Genomic DNA, 13,223 nt, shown 5'->3' on the forward strand with positions numbered 1-13,223 from the left:
GGAGACAGCGAGCGCCAAGTGATGTGCAGCAAGTAGGTCGGCAGAGCCCTGGCGGGTGCCCCGCCCACTCTCACCACCTGGGGCCCTGGCACCGCCCCACCCTCCTCCTCTAGGCTGGGCTGACTCGGGATGGCCTCCCCCCACACTGCCAGCATCTGTGGGTCTGCCCAGGCGCAGACGTGCAGCCAGGGGCCAGTGTGGGGCAGGCTGGTCCCAGTGGGGGCTCAGGGGCTGTTCTGTGTCAGTCTCCAGCCCAGGAGGGCCCTCTGGTCAGGGCCTTCCCCAACCTGCAGTGTCCTGGGTCGATTGAAAGGAGCAGGAATGCGCCAGGACCCCTTGGCCCCCCGCAGCCCACTGGATACAGGTGACTCAGTAGAGTCCCTGGTGGGGGCACCTTGTGGGTCCCTGGAAGTGAGCCTCTTCTTGCCAGGGCCCTGGGTCTCCCTGGAATTGCCCTGCCCAGCCCCTCCCCCACTCTCAGGCCAGTGGCCCACACTTGAACAGACAGCTTTGAGGGCAGGAAGGGGCCATCGCACTATAGTCAGCCCTGGCTGGAGTGGTGGCCTGAGGCGCCCCCAGACCATGCCCACCATGGGAGCTGCCCCAGGAGGTGTGCACCTGGCTCAGTGCCTGGACCTGGGTGGCCTTGGGGGCTCTGACCAGGGGTCCTTCCTCAGGTGCAGTCATCCCTCCAGGGCAGGACTTACAGGGCCGAGGCCACGCCCCTGTTTTCAGACACATTTGCCAATGTCTCCTCCCACCCCTGAGAGCTGTCCCCCGAGGCTGTTGGGTGACACATGCGCCGGGCTGCATCCTGGGCAGGGGGCCCCCAAGCAGCAACCGAGCCTCAGAGGGCCTAGGACCAAGCTCCCCAAACCAGTCCCTGCAACGGCTGCACCTCCTGGGGCTGGGAGGTGCTCCTGGGACCCTAGTGCCCAGCTGCCTGGGACAGCCCAAGCCCTGCAGGGGCAGTGGGAGGAGCAGTGCCCCGACCCTCCTGGGCTCCTGGCCCTTCCATGTGCTTCAGCGGAATGGGGCCATCTGCACCCCACCCAATAGCCCCAGCTGGGTCAGAAGGCTCTTCTAGAACTGGGGCATGTTAGGGAAGGATTATTTTTATGATGGATTTGGGGGGCGGGGCGGCCTAAAGCCAAGGGTGCCAGGCCTCTTTGCAGCCAGATGGCTGCCCTCACTCCTCCCCCCAGCATGGTGGGGGCTGGATGTGACCCCTGGGCCTGGCTGTGGTGACTCATGCACCAACACTGGGGCAGGTCTTTGTCATACAGGCTGTGTTGCTTCTTGCTGCAGAGGGGTCACTGGGAGCACTGCTCTGCCTTGGGTGCCAGAGAGCACAATGGCCATGGGGGGTGGGGAGTGGGTTTCCCTATAGGTCCTAGGATGCTCCCTTCTCAGCTGGGCTGGTAATGTGGCTTTGAGCCAGGGCCTGGGTGGGGACACCCTGGGCTGTGCCACATAGCCGGGGGCAGGGCAGCTCTGGAGCCCTAGGGACTGCTGTGAGGCCCTCCCAGCTGGTGTGTGTGTGTGGAGGTTGTCCCAATTGGGCCCTGAAGGCCCCTGGTTCTGGTCTGTTGGACCCACTGAAGTAAGTTGAGGTTGCTTGAGTGCTGTCCAACACTGTCTGTTCCCAAAGAGACAGGACACAGGGTAGGACTTTGTGGGGGCCACTAGGACTGCTGAGATGGCCCTTAGGACCATTCTGGAGTGAGTGCAGGCCCTGGTTCTGGGCGGGTCTGGCCCAGGCCCGAGTCCAGGAGAGCAGCAGATGGACATGTGCTGCGTGGGGTGGGCAGAGGAGACGGGGGTTGCGGGGAGGAGGGGAGGGCAGTGGTAGTGGGGTAGATGGGCCCGGGATGGCAGAGGCCGCATGTCTACTCCAGGGCCTCCTGCTGTGGTGGGGGAGCCTTGGGGTCAGAAATGGGTCCCGTGTTGACCTGGGTGGGTGCAGTGGCTTCTGCGCTGGCGTAAAGGGCTGCGAGATCCTCATGCTCAGTAAGATGGGGAACCCAAGGACCCCTTATTTCTCTGCTTCCTGCTGAGGCTAGACTTGGAAGACCCCAACACGTCCAGGCCCAGACAGGCCTGAACTGGTGTCCATCCCACCCAGCAGCCCCGGGTAGGTGCAGAGTTCGTGCCCCGCACAAGACCCACCCTGGTGGTTCCCGTGGGCAGGACTTTCAGGGAGGAGCGGCAACTGTTCCCTGCTGATGACCGCGCTTCGCTGTGTGTCCCGGGAGACAGGGGCTCCTTTTGGAAACAAGGCCACTAATTGGGCCGCTGGGTGAGAACACACAGGGCTGCTTCTGCTGGCCTAGAAACCCGAGGTCTGGAGCTCCTGATCTGCCAGGCGGGCATGTGCTAAGGCGGGGCTGAGCCTGAGGCGTTGAGACCCCATAGCTTGCCGATCCCACAGGGAAGCACAGGAGGCCAGTCCGCTCCCCCTGACTTTAGGGTTCATTCTAACACAGGTCTGTGGTGCTCTGGCCCCTCCCTAGCAGGGAGCCACGGGCAGAGCTAGGACCAGCCTCCAGCTATGGTGGAAGCTCTGAATAGGTGAGTGAACTGGCCCTGGCCCAGACCATGACCTGGTGGTTCTCCAGGTTATCAGAGGACAGGGAGCCTGGGCCCAGGGCCAGCCCACCTTCTGCCCACCTGTGACCCAGGCTCTCTGCAGAGATGTGCCTCCCTGCAGTGCCAGGGCTCTGATGACAGCCTAGGGCCTGCAAAGACACCAGCCTGGTCAGCCTGGGGCTGGGGGCACACCTGGCTTTGCTCTGTCTTTGCAAACAAACGGCAGAGGCAGACACAGAGGCTGGGAAATACCAAAGAACGCTGATCTCACTGAGTCCAACAGGGCCCATAGAAGCAGGTTGATTCCATAGCCCCGAAAGCCTGAAAATGAGTTTCAGCAACCATTTAAGTGCTTAGATCCACATGTCCAGAAAGCAGAGCACACGACCAGGAATCCCAGGGGGGGGGGGCTCAACCGTGCTGCTTTCCGTGTAAGAACTGAGGCTGTCTTTAACAGCCCTTGCTGCTGGTGTCTGCAGCAGCATGACTTCAATGAGCTCCTCTAATGGCTCTGGGTGGAGCAGTTGTGATAGCCCGAGGACTCCCTTGTAGAAGAAAGATGCTTGAAACTTGGGGTCTCTGTGCCAACAAGACCCACCATGTGGGGCAGGAGGCAAGGAGGAACCAGAAGGACACTAGTGCAGTGGGGTTGTGCCTGAGGACCCAAGCCAGAGTTGTGTGACAAGTGCTGCCTGGGCTCGGCCCTGAGTATCTCTGGGGCAGTCAACACTCACACCTGCTGGGCCTGGGCCCCAACAGTGGGTGCAGCCAAGCTCGAAAGCACCAGCGAGCCATGCCTAGACCTTCCAGACAGTGTGTGCTCGACTGCGGGCAGTTGGTATTGAGGTGGGCCTGCCCTGGGGTGGTGAGGGAAGAGGGGTGCAAGCCCCTGCAGTGTGCGGGTGCCTGGGCGCCTTCCCCCAGAGACATGGCAGCAGCTCACAGTGCTTTCGGCAGCCCAACAGGCCCCTCTGGTGCACACACGTTCCCTCCTGCACTGATGGACATGGACCCTGAGATGGCAGGTCTGGAGATGCTGCCCAAGACTGCACTTTCGGCTGGGTGGCCCCGCGGTGCATGGGTCAGGTCCCAGAACTACCCGTGGGATGCACTGGGTCCAGGCTGCCTGGAGGAGCCTGCCCAGGGTGCGGGGTGTGCTGCTGCTCCCAGGGCCGGGCACCTGGCCAGCATGCAGGTCCCCAGTTCTGGCTGGCAAGGGCTGGGCAGAGCCCGGCCAGGCACCAGAACCACCTGAGCCAACTGGGAGGGGTTGTGTAGAGCTGGCTGCTTGCCAAGGGCCACCAGACAGGGAGGGGCTGGTGTCTGCTGCAGCGGCATGACTTCCACGAGCTCCTCTAATGGCTCTGGGCGGGGCAGTTGTGATAGCCCGAGGACTCCCTTGTAGAAGAAAAACGCTTGAAACTCGGGGTCTCTGTGCCAACAAGACCACCGTGTGGGGCAGGAGGCAAGGAGGAACCAGAAGGACACAGTGCAGCGGGGTTTGCCGCTTCCCACGTGGTGCGACTCACGAACATTTTATTTGCAGAATGCAGTAAACAGATGGCATGACTGACTGACACCTGGATGCGGCCACGGCCACAGCCTGTGGGAAGCCGTGACACAGAGGCCCGGGTGGCCGCGGCGGCTCACGCCTTCCCTCCCAGCCCTTTGGGAGGCCGAGGCAGGAGGGCCGCTTGAACCCCAAGTTGGTGAGGACTCGTCCCATCTCGCCAGCGCGCCTCGGACCTCGACGCTTCGGCATCTGGCGAGGCCTCTGCACTCACGCGCAGGGCAGGAACGAGCAGGCAGCCGCGTGCCGAGACCTCACCGCCCCACCCGCCGACTTTTTAACGGCCCGCCGCGCCTCCTCGTTTACTTCCGCCGTGGGAGATCGCTTCCGGGTTACAGCCAGAAAGGGGCGGGGGTTCCGAGCAGCCTCTTGCGTGACGTCCGCGCGCGCAGCCATCTTGGAGCCGGGCGGCGGTAGCCCAGGCTTCAGCGGTAGGCTGGGCAGCCATGTTGGAGTCGGGCATGGGTCGCGAAGCTGGTCCCCATCCGCAGGCAGTCATCCATTGCCTTTCACCGGAGGCAGTACTGTGGTCGGGAGCCATTTGCCTTACTCGAAGTTTTCTGCAGCTTCAGAACTGTAGGCTATTTCGAAGATGACGAAAGGCGCAGGCTCCCATCGAACCAGATAACCTGGACGAATGTCCAGTAAGCCTTCTTGGGTTCTTTTAAGTTTTCCATAACTTCCCGGGAAGTTCTGGTCTCTGTTATTCCCTGACACTCCTGTGAGATCACAGGGGCAGAAGCCAGTCTATGAAGACAGGTGTCGTGTTAGCCCAGATTGTCCAGAGGGACAGACCAATAGGACAGGTGGATGGATGAGTGAGTGGGTGGATATTTTGGATGGATGGATAGTTGGGTGGATGAATAGTTGAATCGTTGGGTGGATGGATAGTTGGATGGATGGATAGTTGGATGGATGGACAGATGGATGGATGGATGGATGGACGGATCGTTGGATGGATGGACAGATGGATGGATCGATGGATGGATCGTTGGATGGATTTGTGGGTGGATAGATGGATGGATGGATAGTAGGTTGGATGGATGGATGGATGGGTAGTTGGATGGATGGATGAATGGATGGGTGGGTGGATGGATGGATGGGTGGGTGGATAGATGGCTGAATGACTGATGGTTGGATAGTTGGATGAATGGATGGATGGATGGATGGATAGCTGACTGACTGAATGGATGGGTGGGTCGATAGTTGGTTGGATGGATGGATGGGTAGTTGGATGGATGAAAAGTTGGATGTATGGATTGGTAGTTGGATGGATGATGGATGGATAGTTGTATGGATTAATAGTTACATAGATGGATAGTTGGTTGAATGGATGGGCAGTTGGTTGGATGGATGGATAGTTGGTTGGATGGATGAATGGGGAGTTGGATGGATGAATAGTTGGATGGATGATAGATGGATAATTGGATGGATTAACAGATGGATGGATAGTTGGATGGGTAGTTGGATGGATGGATTGTTGGATGGATGGATAGATGGATGGATGGATGGATGGATGAATGGATAGATGGATGGATGGATAGATAGGTGAATGGATAGATAGATACATAGATAGGTAGGTAGGTAGATAGATAAATGAGAAGAGATGTATTAGGGGAGTTGGCTTAAGCTATTGTGGAGGCTGAGAAGTCCACAACAGGCCATCTGCAAGCTTGAGACCCTGGGCTGCTTGTGGCATGGCTCAGTCCATGTCAGAAAGTCTCAGAACCAGGGAAGCTGATAATGTGACTCAAGTCTAATGCCCAAGACCTGAGAACCCGAAGACCATTGGTGTTAAGGCCTGGAGTTCCAGGGCCAGGAGCCTGGAGTTCTGATGTCCAAGGGCAGGGGGAGCAGTGTGTCCCAGCTCTGGGAGTGAGAACAGAAGTCTTTTTCTCTCCTTTTTGATTCTATCTGGGCCCAGCTGATTGGATGGTACCCACCCACACAAAAAGTGGGTCCTTCCCACACAGCAGACTCACATGCCAATCTCCTTGGGAAACACCCTCACAGACATACCCAGAAGCAGTGCTTCATCAGGTCTCCAGGGATCTTAAATCCAGTCAAGCAGCTGCCTGAAATCACCCCTCACAGGTGGTGGCCATCTCCTCCCTCACCCACCAGCACCACATCCTCAGACTTGCCTCTGTTTCCTTCTCCCTGCATGAGCTGATCCAGAGACCTGTCACAAGACAAAATATGGCAAGTACAGTTTAGAGATCTCAATCAGCTTTATCTGTGATTCTGAAATCAAACACCTCGTTCTAGGAAACAGAATGAATGTTCTGATGAGCAGAGGAGATTGGCTTTATGGATAGAGACCGACCGAGGAAAGCAGATGGAGAGAATGGTGCGTGGTTGGCTGCTGCAGTCACATTTCCCATAAAGCTGAAGCCTGTCACCTGTCCCATTGGCTGGGACTGGCCTATTCGGAGTCTGGCTATTGTCACTTCTCCTGGCTTCTCAGAAGTTCAGATGCTACTGCTTTTGCGATGTGGAATGTCGGCATGCTTGGCTTCGGTGTGGCCTGGGCTGTGAGGCCTATGCAGGAGCCCAGTCCACACCCATGGCCTCCTATAGGTCTTATTCATGGGAGGGAGGGAGGGGAGAGGAAGGCCATGGGTCAGGATGTCCCCTCCTCCTGAGAAGCACCAGGAAATTTGGGAGATGCCGCCAATGTCTGTGGGACTGTGTCCTTGGCACCTGAGTCTGGGCCACCCATTCCTTGACCTTTAGGGTTAGCAGAGGCTTGGGTGATCACCCAGTGTACCCCACAGAAGCCTGGGTGGAGGCAGTGCAGGGGAGAGGTATGGGCAGGTTTGGGAGATTTGGGACATGCCTACCTGAAAGGCTCTGTGTTGAGCAGCTCGAGGCCAGGAGACTGCCCATGGGAAGGTACACCTGGTTCTCAGGAGCTGAGATGTGGGCAGGGTGGGTAGGTCTCTGCCGTCAACAGGAAAGAGCATGGTGTGGAGGAACAGGTGTCTATACTGCTGCATCTGGCTTGGGCTCTGGCTGACTCTGTTGCTTTCTAGTTGGGCGACGTGGGTGAGCAGCCCAGCCTCTCTGAGCTTGTCACTGCGAGGAGGGTTTGCCGAGGCACTGCATGTAGCAGGCGCAGGCCTGTCCCAAGGGCAAGGAGGACACCACTGAAAATACTGGTGTGTGTAAGGCACTTAGTCCTGGCTGACTTAAAGTTGACACCAGGGACTACATGGTTCTGAGTGGAATTTTCTTGTTGCTCAAGGCTCAAAGATTAAAGTACTAAGTACCAAGTACTCCCATGACCTAGGGTGGGACTTAGTGAGCTGCAGAACTTTGAGGTCAAGAGCCTTCCAAGTCCTATTAAAGAGGCTGGGGCCAGGCACAGTGGCTCATGAGTGTAATCCCAGCACTTTTGGAGGTTGAGGTAGGAGGATTGCTTGAGCTCAGGAGCTCGAGACCAGCCTGGGAAACATAACAAGACCTTGTCTCTACAAAAACATTTAAAAAATTTAGCTGGGCTTGGTAGCACACACCTGTAGTTCCAGCTACTCAGGAGGCTGAGGTGGGAGGATCCCTGAGCCCAGGAAGTCAAGGCTGCAGGGAGCTGGGATCGTGTCACTGCACTCCAGCCTGGGTGACAGAGAGACCCCAACTCAAAAAAAAAAAAAAAAAAGGCTGGAAGAGGTTGGGTGAACTCTGGCTATAGGGAGGGACTCAGGCTTAGTGAGAGAGTTCTTACCCTGGTATTCAGGGTCTGCACCTCTGGGTGTTGCCAAGAGGGTCACTCCTGGAGGTGTCTGCAGGGAGCACAACCAAGTCCCACTCCCAGGTGGGGAGATGGAGGATTCCAGAGACTCCATGCCCGAGGGAGCAGGGCAAGAAGTGGGCTGAGTGGGCAGGACTGGGTGGGGAGCAGAGCCCAGAAGCAGGTGGGCAGAACTGCTGGCCTGAGAAGAGACCATGGGCCTCACCACTCCCAGGCCTGGGGTCCAACCTGGAGCCTTTCCTGGGGTACAAACATCACCACTGAGACGCTGATCTGGAGACCCAGTCCAGAGCTGATGTATGTCTTGGTATTGGTCAGACAGTCCTCAGAATTGCCCACCTGGGGTCCCTGCCCCCCCAGGCCAGCTGCAGAAAAGAATGACCAAATACATCCCAGCATCCAAGGCAGTTGCACACATGAGGTCAGTCCCTGGACCAACACACAGGGTGTTTCCAGTCAGGGAACAAGGTGAAGGGGACTTTGAAACAGCCATGTTTGCAGATCCCAAGCCATGTTTGCAGAGGGAAAAACCTCAAAGAAACAAGAACAGGCAGTTGTGTAGAAAGATCAAGGAACCATTTGCAAGGTGAAAAGTTTAATCACAGAAATGTGAATGTCACACTGACAAGTCAAGTGATGGATGAGTCCTAGGTCAAGGGCAGATGAGCAAACCTGAAGACAGACCAGGGCCAGAGAGACACATTGTTCACTTGCTCAGGAAGGGGCTTGGCAAGGTGAATTGTTTTCCTGTGCATAAAAATTTGGCTTTATGCCAGGCGTGGTGGCTCACACCTGTAATCCCAACACTTTGGGAGGTAGAGGCAAAGAATTGCCTGAACCTAGGGGTTCAAGACTAGCCTGAGAAACATGGTGAGACCTCATCTCTACAATAAATCAAAAAATTAGACGGGCATGGTGGCACGTGCCTGTAGTTCCAGCTACTGGAAGGCTGAGGTGGAAGAATCGCCGGAGCCCAGGAGATCAAGGCTGTAGCCATGAGCTGTGATTGTGCCACTTGCTTTCCAGCCTGGGCAACAGAATGTGACTCTGACTTAAACAAAAAAAAGACTTTATAATACATGGAACAATACCACCATTTTTTCCATCCTACTCAAAATCAGACTACCAAGAAATGCTGCCATGAACCTCTGCATTCCTGTTGCTTTAACGTGTGTATGGCCTTGAGAGTGTCTCCTCCAGCTTCCCCAAAGTGGAATCCCTTAGATCGAGCTTTCCAGGCTCTGGTTGCATTTTGGCAAATGACTTTTGGGCAGTGAGATATGCTCACCAGCAGCGTCTGTGGGGAAATCGGGCTGTGAGACCTTGGTTTTCCTGTGCAGGATGTTGTTAGGAGACAGTGACAGTAGGGCAAAGTGCTCCGTCTCCCCACCTATTTGCCTCTTTTTGAGACATGGAATACTCTTCTTTCCACCTAAAAGACGATTCTAGAAACCCAAGGCAGCACCAGCGACAGCTGAGCTGGCCCCATGGATGATTCTTGAGATGATTCTGCAGAAGGCTGCTCGGAGCTGGACGTTGGCGCATGTGGGTGCAGGAATGGCAGGCCCGCGGGGGAGGCGGGCACAGCTTGCCTCTGAGCAGGACAGTGACTTGGTCAGAGGGCTCATGTGGAGTCTGGTGGCTGCCATCACCCTGGAGGACACTGCCAGGGGCAGGGGGAGCGCAGGTTTGCAGGCCAGGAGGGCTCTTCTGAGAGAAGCTTGTGGATGTCTCTCTGGGGCTGTGGCCTTTGTGTGGGGCACCTCCAATGGGTGTCCCTTTGCCTCAACACTGGTCCTTAGGGTGGTGGGAAGAGGCGGGGCTGACACAGAGGAAGAGGATGCTGCCCCTGCCTGGGTGGCTCGGTGGGCTGTGGGAGGCCCCCTTCCCACCCTCAGTCCACAGACAGCACTGGCAGGCTGGGACCCACACACCGGAGGGAGTCCTGAGTGATTCCACAGCCAAGGGGCTCACTGCAGAGGTGGGTGGCCAGGTGCCCATCTGTCTATGGGGAGCATGCAGAGGACCCTGAGGGCACTGTGGGGGTAGATGCATGCACCACAGAGGGGACCCAGGAGGTGTGGTGGTGAGACCACTGCCGTGATGAGAGCCAGAGGACTCCCAGAAGCCCCGACTGCAGCATGGCCAGACCCCATCAACCCACGGGTTTTGCAATGCCAGCATGAGGTGAGGGGAGGCCAAGATTCCTAGGGAGTACCTGGGCCCTGGTCCAGGAGAGAGCCCAGGCTATGCGTTCCTCGGTGGCCACTATTCCTGGCAGCTGCTGCTGTGAGTGGTGACCACACAGATGACACTGCCACCGTCGTTACTGGGTGGACTGGGCCACTGGACAGATCAGATACAGCCTCTCTTCCTCCACCTCCTGTGGTCTGAGGCCCTCCCCAGCTCCCACATGCGGGAGGCCAGGCTTGGAGCCCACTTGGGTGGAACAAAGGTGCTGTCAGCACAGATCTGGGGCTGCAAGTGTGGATGCTTTGCTCCATGGTGATGCCTCCTCAGTCCTGTGCCCAGCTGTGGACTGGAGACTCTCAGCGGGGGCAATCTTTCCCCCAGGACACGCCAGGACTGGAGGCAGCTTTGGCCGTCTTGACTGGGTGGGGGTGCTGCAGGCCTCTGGCTGGCAAAGCCCATGGATGCTGCTCAGGATCCTGCAAGGTCTGGGTGGCCCCACCTGAGAATGGCCAGTCCCACAGTGGGCAGTGCCCAGGGATGCTCCTGCTGGGCGTCTGGTGTACCCCCGGGGCTGAGCACGGTGTTCCGCTGCACGCAGTCCCTGGCCCAGGGCCCTCTGGCAGGTCTCCGTGCCCTGTGCGCCCGCCGTCCTCACTGTCGCCACTGGGGGGAGCTACAGTCCGTGCATCGTCCTCAGGGTTCCGGAAGTATTCTGGTCCAGGGCCCAGTCTGTTGGCCCAGCCCAGCTCCCAGATCCGGGACTCAGGACCAGCAGAGGCCCTGACATACTGGCGCTTTGTGCATGTGGACACTCCTTTCGCTAGGTGTGAAGAGGAAGAGCCCTTGACAGTGTCCACTTTCACTGAAAAGTAACGGGCTACGCAGCACTTGGACATGGCATCTGGAGGAGACACATTGGCCTCCGCCTGGGGAGGCGGTACCATGCTAGCCTGTGCTGGTTCTCGTGTCAGCCTGGGGTCTCCAGAGGCAGCCTGGGGCCTCTGGAGCGCCCCAGACTCTCGGGAGTGCAGGGGTGGGAGGGGACCGCCTGGCTTTTAGTAGCATTACGAAAATGGCCTTGGCCTCGTGGCCTTTGGACGATCTCTGGGCAAGCAGGCGTCCCTTGATCCACACTGAGAACCTCTGTTCAGACCCGGCAGTCAGAGACCTTTTCTGGAGTCCTGCCAACATGGGTTTGCTGCTTTTTAATTCTTTTTTGGAAGACAAGGAGGATGAGACATAAATTATTTGTTTTCTGGGGAGAAACACTCTTGAGAAAATCCTGTTTATAATCATAGTCCTCTAGGAACAGAGACACCTGCTGTCAGTCCTGCTGGGGTCCAGTGGGTAGGGATTCCAGCAGCCCCAAGAGGCAATTGGGGCGGGGTGGGGGGAGGATGCGGGCAGGTGGGAGGGGGTGGGGAGGGGGCCGAGGTGGGTGTGTGCCTAACCTGACTTCCTGGAAATTCCAAGTGAGGCATGGAGGCTACCTGGGGCTTACCCATACCCTTCTCAAGTTCTTTTGGGGTCTGTGGAAAACTATGCTGGGATAGTCATCCCAACCTTGTGATTTAAAACAATAGTAATCGACTGGGAGGTGGCCCATGCCTGTCATCCTGACACCTGGGGGACTGTGGCAGGAGGATTGCTTGAGCCAGGAGATCAAGACCAGTCTGGGCAACACAGCAAGACCTCATCTCTACAAAAAATAAAAAAATTAGCTGGATGTGGTGGCACATGCCTATAGCCCTGGCTACTTGGGAGGCTGAGGCGGAAGGATCCCCTGAGCCCAGGAGGTTGAGGCTGCAGTGAGCCGGTTATGCCCCTGCACTCCAGCCTGGGAGACAGAGTGCGATTCCAATTCACAAAAATAAACACCAAAGAACAGTAGTTAACAGACTTCTGAGTTTATAGAGGAGCTGGGCAGCTGGGCAGGGTCTACACGGGCCCTCCTCATGGCTCCTCAGAACAGGACTCACCCCTAGGCTGGCGTCCCTTGGCCAGCTAGCAAGCCAGGACCAAGGTGGTATTTCCCAGCACTGTCTTTGTCTACATGTCCTCAGCTGTTACCCAGTGGCCCTTCTCCCTCAGAGCATTTGGTGTCTGGTCCCATGGCCCCCGCTGGGCTGTGACCGTACCTGAGACTTCCCTGGTTTTGATGATCTGGATGGTTTTGAAGAGGCAGGTTGGAGTTTTGCAGAAGGCTCCTCAGCTGGGGTTTGTCATGCTTCTTGCGGTTAGAAGGGACCTGCCACCTTTCCTGTAGGCACTGTGTCCGTCCCCCGACACGGGAGTGGTTGAGTGGAAGAATGGGAACTTCTGGCCTGGTCCCCAGGGGCAGTTGCTCTGAGGGGGGATGTGGAGGGGAATGGCCCCCGCTGGAGGTCACAGGAGTCGAGTCTGAAAGCCAGAAACACAGCAGGGTGGGGAGATGGAGGCTTGCCATCCTTGGACGGGGTACAGGTTGTCCACAGGGAGAGCTGAGAACCGGGAGGGGTGCAGAACACGGGCCCCACCATATCTGCTGTGCCCCCTTTGCTGTGCACAGGGCAGGAGGAGCCAGGTGGGAGCACCAGTAAGGGAGCATCTTGGGGAAGCACCTGTCAGAACACCTTCTGGAAGCATCTCAAAAGAGAGCACCACATGGGAGCACCTGTCAGGGAACACCTTCAGGAATTACCTTGGGGAGCACCTGATGGGAGTACCTGGTGGGAGCATCTTCTGGGGAACACCTAGTGGGTCCAGGCATCCCCCTGGCCTCTCCGCCCAGGCCTCAGCAACTGTTGGCCCTCTGATCAGGTGTGCACTCCTGCCCCCCACCCTGGGGCTCCCTCCTTGAGGTGGTCTAGCAGGAGTGAGTATTCAGGTGACCTTTCCCCAGAAGCTCCTGGTTTTTCTGCAGGGTTTAGCTCTGGCTGGTGGGGGTTCCCCGGGGTCGCCTCCAGTCTCCAGGGGCTGCTTTGGCCTACTTTACTCCTTGGGGCTCTGGACAAGGGTGGAGAACCCCAGTCCTGCTGCTGAAGGCTCAATACACCTGGTGAGACGAAGCGGGAGGCCACAGGTGGCACTGTCCACACCCACCTTGGCGGTGATGACACCTTGCCAAGGGTGGGAAGGGGC

Source organism: Carlito syrichta, unplaced genomic scaffold, assembly GCF_000164805.1.
Source record: "Carlito syrichta isolate Samal-C Ts95f unplaced genomic scaffold, Tarsius_syrichta-2.0.1 Scaffold307880, whole genome shotgun sequence".
Classification (NCBI taxonomy): domain Eukaryota; kingdom Metazoa; phylum Chordata; class Mammalia; order Primates; family Tarsiidae; genus Carlito; species Carlito syrichta.